This window comes from Sitophilus oryzae, unplaced genomic scaffold (genome assembly GCF_002938485.1).
Source record: "Sitophilus oryzae breed Bouriz unplaced genomic scaffold, Soryzae_2.0 scaffold_576_pilon_pilon, whole genome shotgun sequence".
Classification (NCBI taxonomy): Eukaryota; Metazoa; Arthropoda; class Insecta; order Coleoptera; family Curculionidae; genus Sitophilus; species Sitophilus oryzae.
This window is the reverse complement of record NW_022147169.1, coordinates 723,850-742,548: the sequence shown is the minus strand read 5'-3', so window position 1 is coordinate 742,548 and position 18,699 is coordinate 723,850. Positions and strand designations below refer to the sequence as shown.

The window sequence follows — 18,699 nt, the reverse complement described above, 5'->3', positions numbered from 1 at the left end:
TATGCGGTATGGTTAACAACAAGTTTACAAAAGAACTTATGAACTTATGAGAGGCACTCGAAGAGGAGGAACAGGAGAAATTTAATTAAGTCGACCGGTCGTTCTGTGACAATAGCTAGAAATTCAGTTTTAAAAAGATGCTTTTATGTACTCAAAACAATTGCGGCAATTTTTTGAACATTTTCTAAAATAACTTAAAGTGTATGTATTGATTATTTTTTTAAGTTTTAGTTTATGTAACGTAAATTGTAAAGAACCGTTTAATAATATATTTTGTCTTTTTATAATTATAAATCATAACAAAATTAGAACACCATTGGAAATAAAAAAAAGACCAGTAAAAGTAACTTTTACTGGTCTTTTTTTTTGACCAGTAAAAGTTACTTTTACTGGTCAACGTATCTTGTATGGTCAAGAAAAGCTCAACCAATAATCCTACACGCTTTTCTTCATTTAAAAAAAAAAATACAAGAGATGCCCATAGAGAACACCGTAGGAAACTCATCCTGTATATTTTTTTATTCCCCGTGCTATATTGACATTCCCTGTTATTTCTTTACTGTTAAGTAAAATGATGTAGTGTTTATAAAGTCCAAAATGACTTAAATCATGGAACAATATTTCCATTGTGTAAGTTTTCCATTTACTCACTTTTTAATCTTTGTACTTATACTGTTATACAATTTAGTTTTAAATAAATAATATAGTTTCATTTATAATTTTTTTTATTTTCCGTTTTATTCCTATAGTTGATATGATATACAGAAAGTGCAGTCTTTTTAAATTTACGAAAGAATATGTCAGAAGCGGAACTAATATTTAAATGTGTCAGACGTCAGACGAAAACAATTTTGCAAGGTATTATTTTCAGATCTGGGATATTTCGACTCCCAGATCAAGAAAAAATTAGAAAGTTTCTGAAATTCTGTTGAAAATATATCAGACCGAAAGAAACAATTATCTGACGATCGGTTTCAGGGAATAAACCTTCATCAGCATTGTTGGATTTCCCTATCTGACAAAAAAAAAGCCGAAACCGCACAATGAGTATAAAACGTACGACCATTTTGTACGACCAAATTTTCTGAGTCAGAAGTGGGTACTGCATTTCTACATATATTCTACATATAAAATTTCGTGGTGTGGTTATCCGTGGTAGTGTAATTTTTTCGAAATTGGAAATGATAATAATTGTATAATAAGAGCCACGCATTATAATACGAGTTATCGCTATTAGTGCACTGATATTTTCATATCTGATATTTTTTAGAAGTAACAATTGTTGCGAACTGTTCTTTTCAATTAACAGTTCTAAAATAACAGCAGATCGATAAAAATAACCCGCCTGTATATTTTTAAATTTAAGTTGTCGATCGCTCAGCAATTATTGCATGCCTGTAAAAAATCACGACGAGGCGATCCATACTTCACATTACGAGTTATCGCTATTAGTGCACTGTTATTTTCACATCTGTTATTTTCCAGCATCAACAATTGTTACGAACTATTATTTCTAAAGAATAGTCTATAAATAACAGATCGTTAAATAGCAACCCATCTCCATCTTTTTAAATTAAAATCGCCGATCGGTCAGCAATTTTTGCAGGCCTGTAAAAATCATGTGTGGGGAGGCGATCCATACTTCATGTAAGAGTACAACTTGTATTTTCAAATAAAACACTGGATTTGGATTTCTCTCATAACTCCTTTATTACATCGTAGTACTCAGGATTACGACACAAACATGTGCTTCGTGCGAACGCCGGGTACCGACTGACCGCGGGAGCCTCGCTCACAATATCTTATCTCCCGTAACATTCTATCGCCTCTGTCATAAAAACCATGCATTATGAATAATACAATCTGACATATACATAAACCTTAATTTGTTAATCATAACAATACACTATATAAACAAGGTACTCATAAAAATCATAACATTCACTTTACGAGTTATATTGCTAATATTAGTGCACTGTTATTTTTATATCTGTTATTTTCCAGCATCAACAATATTGTTACGAACTGTTATTTCTAAATAACAGTTTTAAGTAACAGATCGTTAAATAATAACCCATCTCCATCTTTTTAAATTAAAATCGCCGATCGGTCAGCAAATTTTTGCAGGTCTGTAAAAAATCATGGCGAGGCGATCCATTTAGTGCACTGTTATTTTCATATCTGTTATTTTCGAGCATCAATAATTGTTACGAACTGTTATTTCTAAATAACAGTTTTAAAGTAACAGATCGTTAAATAATAACCCACCTCCATATTTTTAAATTAAACTTGCCGATCGGTCAGCAATTTTTGCAGACCTGTAAAAAATCTCACAGTGCACTGTTATTTTCATACCGGTTATTTTTCAGCAACAACAATTGTTGGGAACTGTTATTTCTAAATAACAGTATTAAAATAACAGATCGTTAAATAATAACCCGTCTCCATCTTCTAAATTAAAATCGCCGATCGTTCAGCAATTGTTGTTTGAGTTATTGCTATTAGAGCCCAGTTATTTTCATATCTGTTATTTTTCAGCAGCAACAATAATTATTGCGAACTGTTATTTATAAATAACAATTTTAAAATAACAGATCGTTAAATAATAACCCATCTCTATCTTTTTAAATTAAAATGGCCGATCACTCATCAATTATTGCAGGCTGGTAAAAAATCGTGGCGAGATGATTCATACTTGACATTACGAGTTATTCACATTACGAGCTATTAGCGCACTGTTGTTAAAAGATGTTAAAAAAAACAACAAGCCTGAAGTGGCAATGAATGGGACATATGACGCGACAGGATTCAGACCGATGCACATAGGCAATATGTCCAAACCAAGTTGCAAAAAATAACATCCACAGTTAGCATTTATGGCAATAACATTAGATTGGAAACATATTAGTTAAGAGGAAACCACATAAAACTAACAAAAAAACATATTCGGAGTCTCTTTCGAGGGGCTGTAAAACGAACTTTGCGCAAAACCTACATTTTCAGTTAATTTGTGTCCAATAACTACCTTTTTTCTACAATTTCTTAAATAGTAGGCGTTGCATTCAAGTGACACAGTATTATAACAATTGAATCGGACGACCTTAGCTTACTGTGAAAAATTATTGTAAAATTGTCATAACGTGTTTTACGTAGATTTCCGGTTGGGGTATATTTAATGTGAAGGTAAGTAAAAAAGTATCTTTTATTTTGATTTTTTGGATAAAAACTAGATAAAGGTCAAAGTAGAACATAATCATTTAAGGTTTTTTTGATAGTGGCATATATTCTATCTTAGAAAAGTTAAGTCAAAAAAATCGCAAAAAATCGCAACATTAAATTTATTGGAAGCGTAAGCCTCCATGCGTATGTGTATAGTAACATTCTTTATGTGGATACTTCTCATAAATTAATTGTTATAGTAGCTAGAGCTAGAGAAGAACTTGAAATATAAAGTTACGTAACTTTTCTCAAGATTTCCGAAGAGGTATGTCATAAATGTCAAATGACATTTTTTGACAAATTGACAAATTTTGACAGTACCTAATTTTTTAAATTAAATGAAATGGATTTTTCTTTCAGATTTAAAAATGTGCACGTCGTGACCATCGCTTCCAGCTGTTATAAAACAAAATATCAGTAAATAGTAGGTGGTAAAATAAAATTTAGATATTTCTAATAGGTATAAGTTCTATTATTCTCTAAATTGTCATTGTTTAATTCTCAGAATATTATTACTCATTTAAAATATAATAATAAAATATTGTTCACATATTGCCTGGTATTATTAGAGACCTAACTTATTCAAATGACAAACAATCTTGAATAAAAGTTCGATTGGATTAGTATACTAGGGTTTTCTTATATACATTGACATTCCCTTTATGTTTTTTATTTGACGTTTCCGAAAACTGTTTCAAATGAAAGTGGTTTTGAATAAATTTGCCAAAAAAGTCTATTTCGCATATACAAAGTGCTTCAAAAAGTCTGGGCGTGGTTCAACTATCTTATTTCAAATTAGGTATAGGCTATGCTACAAAAAAGTAGTTAGGATTTTTAGGAGAAAATAAAAATCAAATAAAAAATTGGGTACTAATTTGAAATAAGAAAGTTGGGCCACACACAGGATTTCTAAGGCACCCTGTATATGCAAAGAAGACTGTTTTGAAAAATGTATTCGAGACCGTTAAACTTTTATTTAAGACACTTTTTTCGAAAACGTCGAATAAAAAAGATACAGAGGATGTCAATATATAAAACAAACCCTGTATATGGCAGAGTATTATTGCTCAATATTTGTCTGTTTCATCTTGTCTCTGCCAAAAATTGTAAAATTTAGTGAAATGTAAAATATTCTTACCGCATTTTGGTAGCTGTATTAGTCAAAAGATGATTTTTCCATTTTATGAATCTCCTCCACCACCCCCAACCACTCTCAAGTCAGCCAAAACTAACAGGGTTCACGGCCTACTGGCATAGAATGTTTTTACCAAATTTGAATAAAATCGTAAAAAAAAAGAATTTTTGCAACATACTTCTGGATTTTTGCCCACTGTGCGATGGCCTCAAAAAGCAATGGAGACCAATGGGAACTAAAAGAAGTATGGGCCGACCAAAAAAGAGATGGATCGATGATGTTAGAACAGTGGCAGGAAGACAATTGATAATTGACGAGATTGGCTAGAGATCGCATAGCATGAAAAAACCTAGAAGAGACTTATATCCAACACTGGATGGAACCAGGCCGAGAAAGAAGAAGTAGAAGACGTGCACTGTTATTTTCACATCTGTTATTTTTCAGGAGCAATAATTTTTGCGAACTGTTATTTCTAAATAACAGTTCGTTAAATAATAACCGGTCTCTATCTTTTTTAAATTAAAGTCGCCGATCACTGAGCTATTTATCTTCTAAGATCGTTCCTGTTCAATAGGGCTAATAACAACCCTCGTCTGGTGCCTCTTTATATTACCGAACAAAACCAGCGATGTAAACGAGATTTGACCACCGGTAGACCGACAGGTAACAAAAGAGTGGAGAACCCCATTCACCAACGACGGCGAAAACGGATATTCCACCGCTTAGTTCGTTTTCGTATTCAAAGAAATCGCTATCGATGTGTGCTGTCTCGTTTAGTCGCCGCTTCGTGTTATCTTCGGTTTTACAAAAATGCGGTAAAATTATACTAAATGTCATCGTAAAAATGATAGTTTTTTAGTTTGTCTCGTGCTATTGTGGAAATTCTTCGTATTAATTAAGGAAAGAAATAAAGCTTTAGGATATTAAACAGGTAAAAATAAGTTTTTAATTTAAAAAAATTCAAAGGCAACAAGTTATATTTTGTTCAGTAGAGTTTTAACTAGTTTAAGTCTATTATTTTATATTTATTTTTCGATGAACTTTATAATAAATTAAAATATTATAAATACTGATATGCGAGTTGTTTTTTTATAAATCTGTCCAGTTTTGAACAGTTATTATCTGATATTTAAATAAATAATTATCATTTCTATTGTATGCTGTTGTGGAGAGTTTTCTTATTAGAGAAAAACTGATTGCTCTAAGAAATTTAACACGTAAAAATATAAAATATACAGTATTTTTTTAATTCAAAAGTTCTCAATGGCAACAAGTGTTATTTTATCGGGTTAATTTTATTAATTCATATCTATATTATACATTACAAAAAAATACTAAAATAGTCTGCGGTCAAGATTTTTGTGATATGTAGAATAAAATATGATTAAATTTTTAGTAATAAATAAATACAATTATAAAAGAAATTAAAGATCCTGAAAAAAAAAATTAAAATTATTTTTAGATTTAAAAACTGTTATAGATCCACATAGATACTAAAACTGTTAGATATTCTATATAAATAGTTGAATTTCCTATGATATATTTTATAACATTTTTAAAAAGTATCTGTAATGGATATTTTGGTAATTATAATTAAATCACTGAATGTTATTGTAGGTAATGTATATATTTCCTCTTATATTTAAACATAAACAGAAAACTATGAAATTGAATAGGGTAAAAATCAAAATTAGTTAGTATAGTAATTTTATAATTAATAACTTAATAAAATGGCAACAAATCTTATTATATTAGGCTCCCTATACAGGGTCCGGCAATAGTGCGCCGGGCATCTGTAGCTCCTAGAATAAAAAACTTAAGAATTTTGTTTAAGTGCAAATCTAAATTATGTTCTATGAGGTATTCCAGGAAAATACTTTAACTTCTATAGGGTGGCTCAAAAAAGTGTGAGTGGATCGGAATGAATTTTTTAAAATGGAACACCCTGTATATTATTGCATTTTTGGCTTCTTTTCAGGTCACTTTACGTAATCCTAAGATATTAGTAAATACATTTCGATAGTTTCAGAGATATTAAGAAATAAATAAAAAATATATGTATATTTTTCAGCCTCTCTTAAAAAAAATTATTAAAAATACAAGAACTGTCCTGAAATCAAAAATATATTAGATATTTACTAGATGGTCTGTACTTACTTCTGTACTTACTTTGTTATAAATATGTTAATCGTCAAAATTTTACGCCAAACTTTCTAAAATATAAAATATTTTTTCTTCGTCTTTTTAACCCTGTATATTATACTTTCAATCGATGGGGAATTAAAAAATAAACATTTTTTGTATTTAGAGTATTCCAAAATTTTTAACGGTTTCGCAGATATTCGCGGTTTTATATTTCATATTTATGGCATTTTCCATAGTAAATTTTTATCAAAGCCACCCAATGGTTTTTCTCTCGTATTTTACCGTTGAGAGAGCCATATCAAAGCCATATGAAATAATACTGCGTGTATCTACGAAACAATTAAAAATTTTGAAATACTTTAAATACAAAAAATGTTCATTTTTTAATTCTCCATCTAATAAAAAAATAATATACAGGGTGTTCCATTAAAAAAAAAACAAATATAGATTTTTTCAATAAGAATTTAAAAAAATATATATATATTTTTAAATACAGTGCAATTATTTTTAACAATGTTAGATTCTTTTAGGTAGTAAAAATTCCTTTTTTTCAATCTAGTCAATATTCTTCAATTATGATTTAAAACTTATTTATTAAAAATGGATGTAATGTTTATTGCAATTTTTAATTTTATTCTTCCTATATGTACTAATTAAAAAAAGAAAGTTCTAGAGAATTAAATAAATAAAAATAAATAATATTTAGTCTATAAACGACTAATTATTATTATTATTAATTAAAAGCTCAATGACAACTAGTTTTATTTTATTATTTCATTTTGTGACGATTTAAATATTTTTTTATTTAATGGTAAAGTTCCTAATAATGACTAAAGCTGTTTACACAACAAAATAAATTATTTTCGGTAGCCTTCCTATGTATTAATTAAGAATAAAGGAAAGGTAATCAAACGAACAGACAAAAATAGTACCTATATTCTTTAAATGTAAAAGTTCAATGACAACAAGTGTTATTCAGTTGGGTGAGTTTATGACTAAAGTCTGTCTAACGAGTCAAGGAAAATTTAAGTCAGAAAAATTAAAGACAGAAAATACGATTTACAACCTGTAAATTAAAATAACAGCAACAACTTTGGACAGACTATAGTTATAAGGAATTTATTTTTTTTTTCTTTTTCTTAAACCTTTAAATTATATCATATATATATTTTGGGTATGAGGTTTTAATTGAAAATGGAAACTTTTTTTTTTATTATGCGACGTTATTTATTATTATTATCCTAAACCATGATGAGGCGAAACGTCGCATAATAAAAAAAAAAGTTTCCATTTTCAATTAAAACCTCATACCCAAGAAAGGAAAAAAATATATATATGTTATAAAGAATATGTATTTCGGTAATGTTTGAGTACCCTTTGCATTGCTGTAAGGTAGTCAATAATTTCTATGCAATATTCAGAATAAAGTTGGTAGAACTTATTTTATTTAAAAAAATATATAAAAATTATAAATTCAGTAATTATTTTTTAATATTACAAGAACGTTATGATATTCTGGGTAGCTAATTTCTTTTTTTAATTCAAAAATTATCATCTGAATGTTATTAAAAAAAAACTATTAAGTGTTTGGTATACAGGGTGTCAAAAAAATATTGTATCTAATTTTGGTGGGTTTGGTGCCCTAAAATGTTTCCCGAAGAAATTATAGCCTCGAAGGTTAAATAAGAATAATACATTCTATTCTTCGGCATATTCTTATTTTGTATTTTATTTTTAAGAACTTTGGTAAACCGTTTTTCTTCAAATTTGGTACTCTTACACATATTTGCGTTTAAAGGTTTTGCTGCATGGATTTTGGCACTAGATAAATCAGAAGATTAATTTATTTAAAGTTTCTTTACAGAGTTATAAAAAAAGTACCACCAGTAGTACTCTCTACCCCAATGGAAAGTACCTACCCTTTCAGGGCTGTTACGGAATTTTTCACAATCGCCATTCGCTTTGGCATTAAAATGTGTATAAGAGTATCAAATTTCAGAAAAAACGGTTTACCAAATGTCCTTAAAAATAAATAAAATATATTATTTTTATTTAACCTTTCGATGGCTGTAACTTCTTCGGGAAGCATTTTAGGGCATATGCTCATAGGAACTTTTTGTTTTATTTTTATCTGTAGAATCACACACCAAAGTTAGATTTTTTTTGACGCCATGTATATCTTTCCTTGTAACCTAGAAAACAGACTGACTGAGTGCTATTATAAATAATCTTCGTACTAATTAAAAAAAGAAAGGTATAGGAAACGGAACAAATATAAATAATTATTATTTAATCATAGTAAAATATTTATTATATTTTCAGTAAATCTTCGAAGTTGAAAATTAATAATAAATTAATGAAAGCTAGAAAATCGATCAATTGAACAGAGTAAAAATAAATAAATAATTATTTTTTTTAAAAAAAAGCTTTCAGTAATTAAAGGCAATATGCGCTTTTTATCGGATTAATTTCTGACTATAGTTCAATATTTATTTAATAAATTATAATTTCCATTAGGTTAGTAAAAATTGCTTTATTTTATATATTATCAAACTTTTAGTAACATTTTTAGTAAAAAACTTAATTGAAAATTTTATAAAAAAACTATACAAATATGTAAATTATTTAAAATTATTGTTGAAATTGATATTTAGACAGTTGAAATTTTTTAGATCCCAGTTCTGGGGATTTATTATCATCTAGGTATTAAATATTGAATCATATATTTTTCATTACAATTCCCTAATAATACCGTGTGCGTCTCGAAAGTGGCTCACCCCTATAACTTTTTTATTTTTTCAGATAAAAAAAAAACGAGGTTTGGTTTTGGTATGTAAGTATATGAAATAAATTAGGATTGATTGGACGTATTCAATTTTTTTTGGTCACTTCCTGTCTCACCGGAAATCATTACAACTTTTGATTTTTAAATGGTACCCTCGGTATTTTGTTACTTTATTCGATAGAAAATAATACTCTGAATAGAATGTCATATCATACGTCAACTTCTGACTTTCTGACATTTTTGAATATGGTTTATTTGCAATTGCAACATGCGATTGATAACGACATTTTGACTCGAAATGCCAAGTGTGTGTTACCAAATTATTCGTAAAAAATACTTTTTTTAAATATGCTAATTATTGCTAATGAGCCACCCTCGTTCCGTTTGAATTGAGATATGATATGATAAAAAATACGATTTGGGCTTCTTTTAACGGGCCAAGACAAGACACGAAAAGCATTAGACGATATCTCTTTTTCCAAGGCTCCTTGATTAAAAATTAGTATTTTTTAACACAGCCATGGCACTCTAGATTGAAATTTAAAATACAATTTTGCTTTAAGCAAAAATGTCAAAAGTTGAAATATGATATGTCATTCTATTCAGAGTGTCATTTTCTATCGAATAAAGTAGAAAAATACCGAGGGTTCCGTTTAAAAATAAAAAGTTGTAGTCATTTCCGGTGAAACAGGAAGTGATCGAAAACAATTGAATACGTCAATCAATCCCAATTTATTTCATACACTAACATACCAAATCTCAATTTTTTATCTGAAAAAATTAAAAAGTTATGAGGGTGAGCCACTTTTGAGACGTACCCGGTATGGTTAAAAATAATATACTTCAACTTACTCATGTCTGTCTTTTCACACATGTGAAAACAATATTTGTATTACATTTTTTTCTTACATTTTTAAATATTTATAGACTTAATTCTCCGCCTCAGTGTGCGAAAATGTTTATTTATAGTGCCTAGTTATAATAAGAATATTAAAAATTATTTTTAAACAGTATAATATATTCTACATATATCCAGGTGTGCGGTATTTGCAGGTAAATAACCTATTAGCTCTCTCTATTTATAAATTAATCTATTATGAAAAAATATACAATACATAATTTTAAATATATTTTTTTATAAATTATTATAAAATTCAAGGATGGTTCTATAGATATTTAGCACACAGTAAAATTACTAGAAGCCAAACCTAAAAAAATATCGGAAGAAAAGCAAATTCTCAAACACCTTGAATGTATATTATTACCTATATTTAGACAAATTCAAATTTGCACATTAAATATTTAATTAAGTCTAAAATATGTGTAAATTTTTTCAGGGCTGGTAAATCTCGATAAAAGAAATATATTTTTTCTAATCCAAAATAACCAAGATTGGATTAAAAATTGAAAAAAATATATTTTTCAAGATTTTTTCGTTTTTTTTTTCGTTCCTCTAAATTTAATCTACTACCAATGTTGACACATTATCTATGTAGATATTAAATTATCGTATATAGTTTGAACCACTTTTCGGATATAGTGTTTTTAACCAAAGTTTCAGTAAATATGAAATATATGCAGAATTTTATGCTGAATAAAAATCTGCACAGAAAAAAGGGGGGTGGGGGTGCAGTTTTAAAAAACTTAAAACTTTATCATACTTTTTTGGCACACCCTGTATACAACAAAATAATTTTAGGATAAGCTCCTTTACCTATATACCATGCAATATTTATATAAAACGTTATTAGACTTCCTCGCACTAATGGGCCACCCTGTATGTACCTGGTTTTTTAAAAAACTTACTAAAATTGAAAATTTGAACTTTTCAAAAATATTTAAATTCGTATGTTATATTTCGAACGCCTTGTATCATTATAATCTAATATGGCAATCATGGTACTAAATATTTCGGAAAAAAACAACAAATCTCATTTGAATAAAATAGTAATAAGTCGTTCTGCACATAAGTGTGCGAAAATGAGTATTTATAGAAACTAGTTATAATAAGAACATAAAAAGTAGGTTCTAAACAATATATCTACATATATCAAGGTAGGAATGTGGTATTTTCAGGCAACCTCTATATATATACAGTAGGTAGTCCTATTGCTAACAATTGGTATAATAATATAATATGATCGAAAAAATCGGCGCGTCATTTTATAATAATTATGAAAAATGAGGTATATGGGAAATATCAACAATCGTCATTATTTATAAGCCAATTGGACGCGCTTTTTTTAGATCACACGGTATATATAAGTACATATGTAATTATATGAATGATAACATAATTTTTTTAATATTGTGTATTTCTTTAACCGTTTTAAAGTATATTTTTAACCCTTTTAAAGTATCAGTTCTAGATATTCAATCATTACTCTAGATATCTTGAGCCCCACATTTTCTTATCTATTAAATTGCTAGTTCAAAATTTGAGTGTAGAGGGTGTCCCAATACTCCTTGGACATAGAACTACTTACTGCCGTTCATTGAAGAAATAAGAAGATGCACAACCGTATGAAACAAAGAACGGCCTCAGGAGTTGGCTTGAAAATGAAGATCGCTGTTATTTCCTATCTAAAATATTATGGTAAATGTCAATAGTTCGTCATTTCCAAGCCAACTAAACAACTTTTTTCGATCATACGAAATATTCAGTACCTACAAAAGAATTTGTATTTTTGTTGTTTATTCTATGTTTAACACGGATAAATTTTCAATATATAAACGCCCAAAGATATTTTCGTCAAATGTATTACAGATATTATACATTTTATTATGGCAACACTGTCGCTTTTAGTTCCACACCGTCCTCGATATGCCTTCGCTAGCTGAATTAGAGAAAATGAGTGTTTTATGCGTTGGCCGCAGAACGAGTAGAGGCTGCACCGTACAGCATTTGAGACGTAAGGGGAAATCAAATCAGCCTTATCACGAATTTTATGCCCATTATAAGTTGCGTATCTTCACAATTCTTTCAATCAATGATCCTACGTATTTTTGAAATTAAAATAAATTAATTGTATACATTTACCTCTATACAAAAGTGGTAACGTACCCCAATTCTCATTCAAATTGGAATATGGGTTCTTAAAATATCTTGTGCGTATTTTTTAAACTAAACGTTTTAAGCGGCAAAAGGGGTCTATGTTTTCCTGTTGATTAGATTAGTGTCTGTAAATTATAAACCGAAAGCTTCCTGTTTTCACTGGGGATATACCCAGATTTTACAGTAATTAACCCGCTATGAAAGTACATAAATATTATTATTTTTTTTAAATATTATTAACTATTATTATTCTCTAGTAGGTTACCTAGGTAATCATTCCTAAATTACTCAATCATTGCGTACTATCATTAAGTAATTATTGATATCTATTAATGATAGCTATTACCAACAGGTGTAAATGCACTTTTTTCGCAATATCGCCTATTTACATTTTTGTTATTAAGTTTAACATTCATTAATTATTATTTTGTAATATTCTGATTATTACTAAATATGGCATTGAGTTTATCTTGAAAGTTTTAAAAGTTTTTATCACAATAATTAATATCACGAGTATACCGGGTGCGTCTCAAAAGTGGTTCACCCCCTATAACTTTTTTATTTTTTCAGATAAAAAAACGAAATTTGGTATGTTAGTATATTACATAAATTAGGATTGATTGTCGTATTCAATTGTTTTTAGTTACTTCCTGTTTCACCGGAAATGACTACAACTTTTGATTTTTAAATGGCACTCTCGGTATTTTTTTACTTTATTCGATAGAAAATGACATTCTGAATAGAATGACATATCATATGTCAACTTTGACATTCTCGCTTAAAACAAAATTGAATTTTAATATTCGATCTAGAGTGCCATGGTTATGTTAAAAACACTAATTCTTAGTCAAGGAGCCTTAGAAAAATAGATTTGATCGTCTAATGTTTTTAGTGTCTTGTCCTGGCTAGTTAGAAAATGCTCAAATCGTATTTTTAGTCATATCTCAATTTTTTCAAATGGAACGAGGGTGGCTCATTAGCATATTTGGAAAAAGCATTTTTTTACCAATAATTTGGTACCACACACTTGGTAAGTCGAGTCAAATTTTCGTAACGTACCGCAACTTATTATTTTAAATAAACCATATGCGAAAATGTCAAAAGTTGACATATGATATGTCATTCTATTCAGAGTGTTATTTTTTATCGAATAAAGTAAAAAAATACCGAGGGGCCATTTAAAAATCAAAAGTTGTTGTCATTTCCGGTGAAACAGGAAGTCACCGAAAACAATTGAATACGTCAATCAATCCTAATTTATGTCATATACTAACATACCAAATCTCGTTTTAACTATAAAGTTTAACTATAAAAGTAACAAAGTTATAGGGGTGAAACCCTGGGGGTGAGCCACTTTCGAGACGCACCCGGTTTACCATTAGTCCAGTAACATACATACATACATAGTCCAGTAAATAAGAACACGAAAAGACCCAAACGGCGGACTGTGTACCTTTTGGGGATTAGTTTTAGGTTTATTAAAAATGGTAGAATCTTACAAGGTCGGCTTTGGCTGAAAAAATGACCCCAAATGGCCGAAAAATCGGGTTTTCGCAAATATCTGCCGAAATATACAAACTTAAAATGTAATGTTTAGGTCACTATCTACAAAAACGGTTCTGACACTTTTTTTCGTAAAGTCCCAGGAAAATGGTTAAAAACGGCCCTTAAGGGCCAAAGATCGAGGTTTTCGCCAATATTGACGGAAATATAGCATGTAGATGATTTTCATGATCGCCAAATGGAAGATCGGGTCCTTAGCTAAAAATATGATCCTGGCGCTTTTTTTTTCGTAAAGTTGTTCGTAAAAAGAAACCAATTCGACTATTCGTAATTATGCAATTTTCTTTTGTTTACGACACTTTCGAGAAATCCCAAAAATGCGGAAAAGGCCACTCACAAATAGTTGTTTTTTTATTAAAATGTGATTAAACAAATTCTTCAAATTTTCCGAGTTGCTTAAAGAGACTCTAAGAACAACTATTAAAAAAATCTGGACAAGTAAGTTAGTATTAGTGAAAATATGAAGAAGTTTGTAAAAATCTGAAAATTTTTAGACCAAGGAATGTTTGCCCGTTTTGTTTATTATCATAAAATATGACAAAATTCAAACAAACAAAAAAGTTCCAAAATATGATAGCTATCTTTTAATTCTACCTGTTAAATGAACTTTTTTAAAGTGTTTTAAAATTTAGGAAAAAATAAAAATTCTTTATCTTCTCATAACTTTTTAGGAAGATTTAAAGTTAAATATTATATTTATAAATAGCCTGTATCAAAATGTCGTCACAATCTAAACCAAAATTATGGCAGCAGATATTTCCGAAATAAATCAAAAAATCCCATCAGAATTAAATAAGAATTAATCGACAGGAATAATAGTTCTCATTAACCGCAAAATTGCTTTTAAACTGGTTTAGAAAGATCTTGACAGATCGTAAATAAAGCCCTAAATAATTGTTTAAATATTTTAATTTGTTTTTTTTTGTGATTCTTGGAACGCTAAACATATTTATTGTTTATGTATAAACTTAACTTGTGTTCAATATTATAGAGCCACTGATATTAATTTGCCTTTTTGGTTTCTGAATCTTAAATCCCATTAGGTAGTGACCAAGACCAAGAGACTTAGCAAGACCAAGACTTTTCTTAGTCTTGGTCTTGCTAAAAGACTCTGACAAATTTTGCATTTTTTAATTGATTTTTATTAGACGCGCTTTCTGCATTGTAGATTGTAGACTTTAAAGAAAAAAATGATTAGAATATTATTTGTGTTTGACGAATTTTTTTTATTTTTCAATATACTATAATACGATTTGTAATAAATTAAAACAATAATTTTGAACAAATAAGTAATTTCTTATATCATATAAACGTAAAAATGCAAGACCGCAAGAGATCTTGAACCATTGGATCTAAGTTTTGCAGATCAAACACTAGTCTTGGTTTTCATCTTGCTTTTTATGCCTACTTAACCCTACCAAATCTCAAATCCACAAAAAATCAGCTTTAGGGGATTTTGTTCCACGAGCGCCATATAATAATTATTGAAAACAAGTGTCCTGGAGTATTATTATGTGTGTTACCATGTTGTTTTCCAAGCAGAAACCAACTAAAAGCAGGAAAAGAGGAACTGAAGAACCTGGAAGACTGCATGAGTAACCTGGAATGGGAGTCCTCTAACGGTCTAAGATACTCGAAAAAGTCCTCCAGAACTTACAACCGAGAAAAATCAAAGATTTTCCTTGATTTGAGTAAAAACAATCTTCGGATTGTAACGGGGTTTCTAACAGAACACTGTCTCCTCAACGAACACCTCAGTAGGCTGAAGCTGAGAAAAGACGGAGAATGCAGATTCTGTGGGGAAAATGGGGAACCAGAACCAAAACACCAGAACACCTTAATGCTGAGTGCACCCGAGACGACGCGACGACCGTTCGTGCTATAAACTTTGGTACGGCTGCTGTCGAGGATGGAGAGCTGGCCTCTGTGGAGCCGTCTCAGATACTGGCTTTTGTTAAAGCCCCGAGATTGTGTGATGAGTTACAACTCGTTATAACCCAAGAAAGGAGAACGCAACATAAGGTCGCGGTGATTAACACCCCTCCTAAACATTCTACATTCTACCGTGTGTTTAAATATAAGGACTCGCTTATTTAGTATTATCTTCGAGTTACACCGTTCTCAAAAGACAAAAATCAAATTCAGACCCGGTGGAACCTAGTCATCAACCGCATTTATGGTGTTGATTAGGTCACCTTTGCCATGCCATAAGCAAAATATAAAATAGAAATGAATAAAGTGGAATACAACCACATAACCAAACCAATGGATTTTCCTGATTCATGTCATTAGAGTTTGTCGAAATCATTAATGCTTTTATATAACTTTAATGCTTAAGTATAACTGCTAATCCTTTCTAAACCAGTTTTATGTAATAATGCTTTAATGGGAACTACTGGTAATTAACTATCCATTATTTAAATTAGATGAGAAGTATTTAATTTATTTCGGAAATATCTGGCGCCATGTTTAACACGTTAATCATTAGATTTTAAAGACGTTCAATACAGGATGTTATTAATTGGACATGTTTTGGAAATTAATTTTTAATTTTTACTGCAATATAAGATGTTTCGAGTTATAAAATATACATATGTGTAATAGATATATTTAGTTGAATTTTAATACTCAAATCGAATTAAGGAACCAAAGTGACAAGGACATCATAACTTGAACTGAAAATATAAATCTTCAAATGTATAAGTCCTCCAGAACTTACAACCGAGAAAAATCAAAGATTTTCCTTGGTTTAAGTAAAAACAATCTTCGGATTGTCACGGGGTTTCTAACAGGGCCTAACAGTCCAACGGGTCATGGAAGATTTCGACAGATGACAGACACACACAAAATGACAGAAAATAAATTTATCGTCAGGATGAACAGACTATACTTCTATATTGGACGCTTATAGTTCGGAGAAAGAATATAATATATGCGTGACAGGTGTTTTCTCTCAGTAACTATAATTATATTATATTGTTATTATAATTCCAAGGAATTTGTTTATTTATATTTTGAGTAAGTCCATTTATTTATATTTCTTTTAAAATGTTGTGTTAAAATAAAGAAAAAAAACATTGGCCTAAAAATCAGATCTTAAAAATAAATATGTGAAATAAAATGCATAATGCAGTGATGGCTATGACATAAAGATCGATGATCGATGTTTATGTAAAATTATATGGAGAATGTCATTGATGTTTATTTGCAAGCCAAGTGGGCACCGTTTTTTTTTCGATCATACGGTATATGCTGTAAAAATACCATCAAAATTTTAATATATATAATTTCTAATAAATTTACGACAAAACTAAGATATAAGAAATTATTTTTCTTTAAATATTTAAAGTCATCTGTTATTAGAAACGTTTTGTATTTTCAGCATAAACAAAATATCTAATTTAAATAAAATTTAGTAATTAAAATAATGAATTAATATACATAGTTCGCATATAAACAAAATTACTTTGAAACTGATTTAAACTGTAAACAGAGCGTTGAAAACAGACAGTGACAAATTAATTAATAATATTATTTTTTAGAAATAACAGTCATAATCGATATATAATTTCACCTGATATTTAATATTAATTTATGCAAATTATTATAATTATTTACATACAAAGAATTTTTTTTATAAAAAGAGAGGAAATACTACTTAGGTGCTCAAATATACAGAGTGGCAATAATACACACTTTTAAAAATACTTCAATATCATATTCTCTATTTGAAATTCAAATATATTTTATACCTAAGTTGTAGCTGTAGAGTAAATATATATTTGAATCGCCCTATATCTATACAATATTATTATTATTATTAATTATTATATTATATATTATTCTCTGCCATTACACGCACATTTTGTAAAAATGACTGGAATCCAAATTTCAAATACCGAATATATTAAACTTATTGTATTTTTTTCATCTTTATATTGCTTACGTTTTATTTTTCCCTTTGCGATTCTCATTTTTATTTTTCCTCTATGATTCTGATAGTTCATTTTCATTAACTTGCGTAGTCTAATACCGTATGATATAATATAAAACGTGTAAATATCTAGGTCATAATTTAAGTTAAAATAAGTAGGTACATAATTATTTATTAGTAGTTTAGCTATTACCTTTTACTCTTGATTAATAAACAATTTAGGTATAAACTGCTAACCATTGCATTGCATCATTTACCAAGATTGAAAAGTATAATTTTACTGAGTTTATTTATTAATGTATAGGGTGTTCTACTAACAATAGTTCTTTGCAGTATCTCGGAAAGAATTAGCCGTAGAGCTGAATGGTCGCTAGGAGGCGCAACTGCTATACAGGGTGTCCCAGAAATAAGTGCAAATATTTTAACTGGAAGTATAGTTCAAGCCCAGAAACACGCCTATGAGGTTTTTTTCGCGAAAAAAAATCTTGAAAATTCTAAATTTTTTGAAAACATAATTTCTTAATAATATGGCAACATATGTAGGTATTAGATTAAATTTGCAAGAAAGAAAATCCAGAAAAGATCCAGTGGTTCTCAAAATTTTAGCAAAAAATAATTTTTTTAGGAAATTTTCAAAGTAAAATGACTCCGTTATTTTGGATTTATTTGAAAAGCGATAAAGAGAATATGTTTCTTTTATCGAGATCTACGACCCCTTAAAATACTTAGAAATTTTGCATAGATAAGGAATACCATAAATAATGGCATCATAATCTTATAAGTAAATTTCCAATTTTTTTACACGCTAGAGGACGCTGTTTTACCTTACAACTTAACCAACATTGCCGAGTTTTTCAAAAAAA

At 29.1% G+C, this 18,699-nt stretch overlaps 2 protein-coding genes across 3 annotated transcripts in view; one reads left to right on the top strand and one right to left on the bottom strand.

The window, feature by feature from the left end:
* LOC115887473 (arf-GAP with Rho-GAP domain, ANK repeat and PH domain-containing protein 1) overlaps nt 1–18,699 on the bottom strand; it is a 275,480-nt gene that overhangs the window by 140,500 nt on the left and 116,281 nt on the right. The window lies entirely within an intron of this gene.
* The window catches only part of LOC115887478 (sarcospan), a 53,472-nt gene continuing 39,757 nt past the window's right edge, over nt 4,985–18,699 (top strand). Inside the window, exon 1 of the mRNA XM_030906925.1 lies at nt 4,985–5,285. The gene's annotated coding sequence lies outside the window, so the exon portion shown is untranslated. The remainder of the gene's footprint in view (nt 5,286–18,699) is intronic.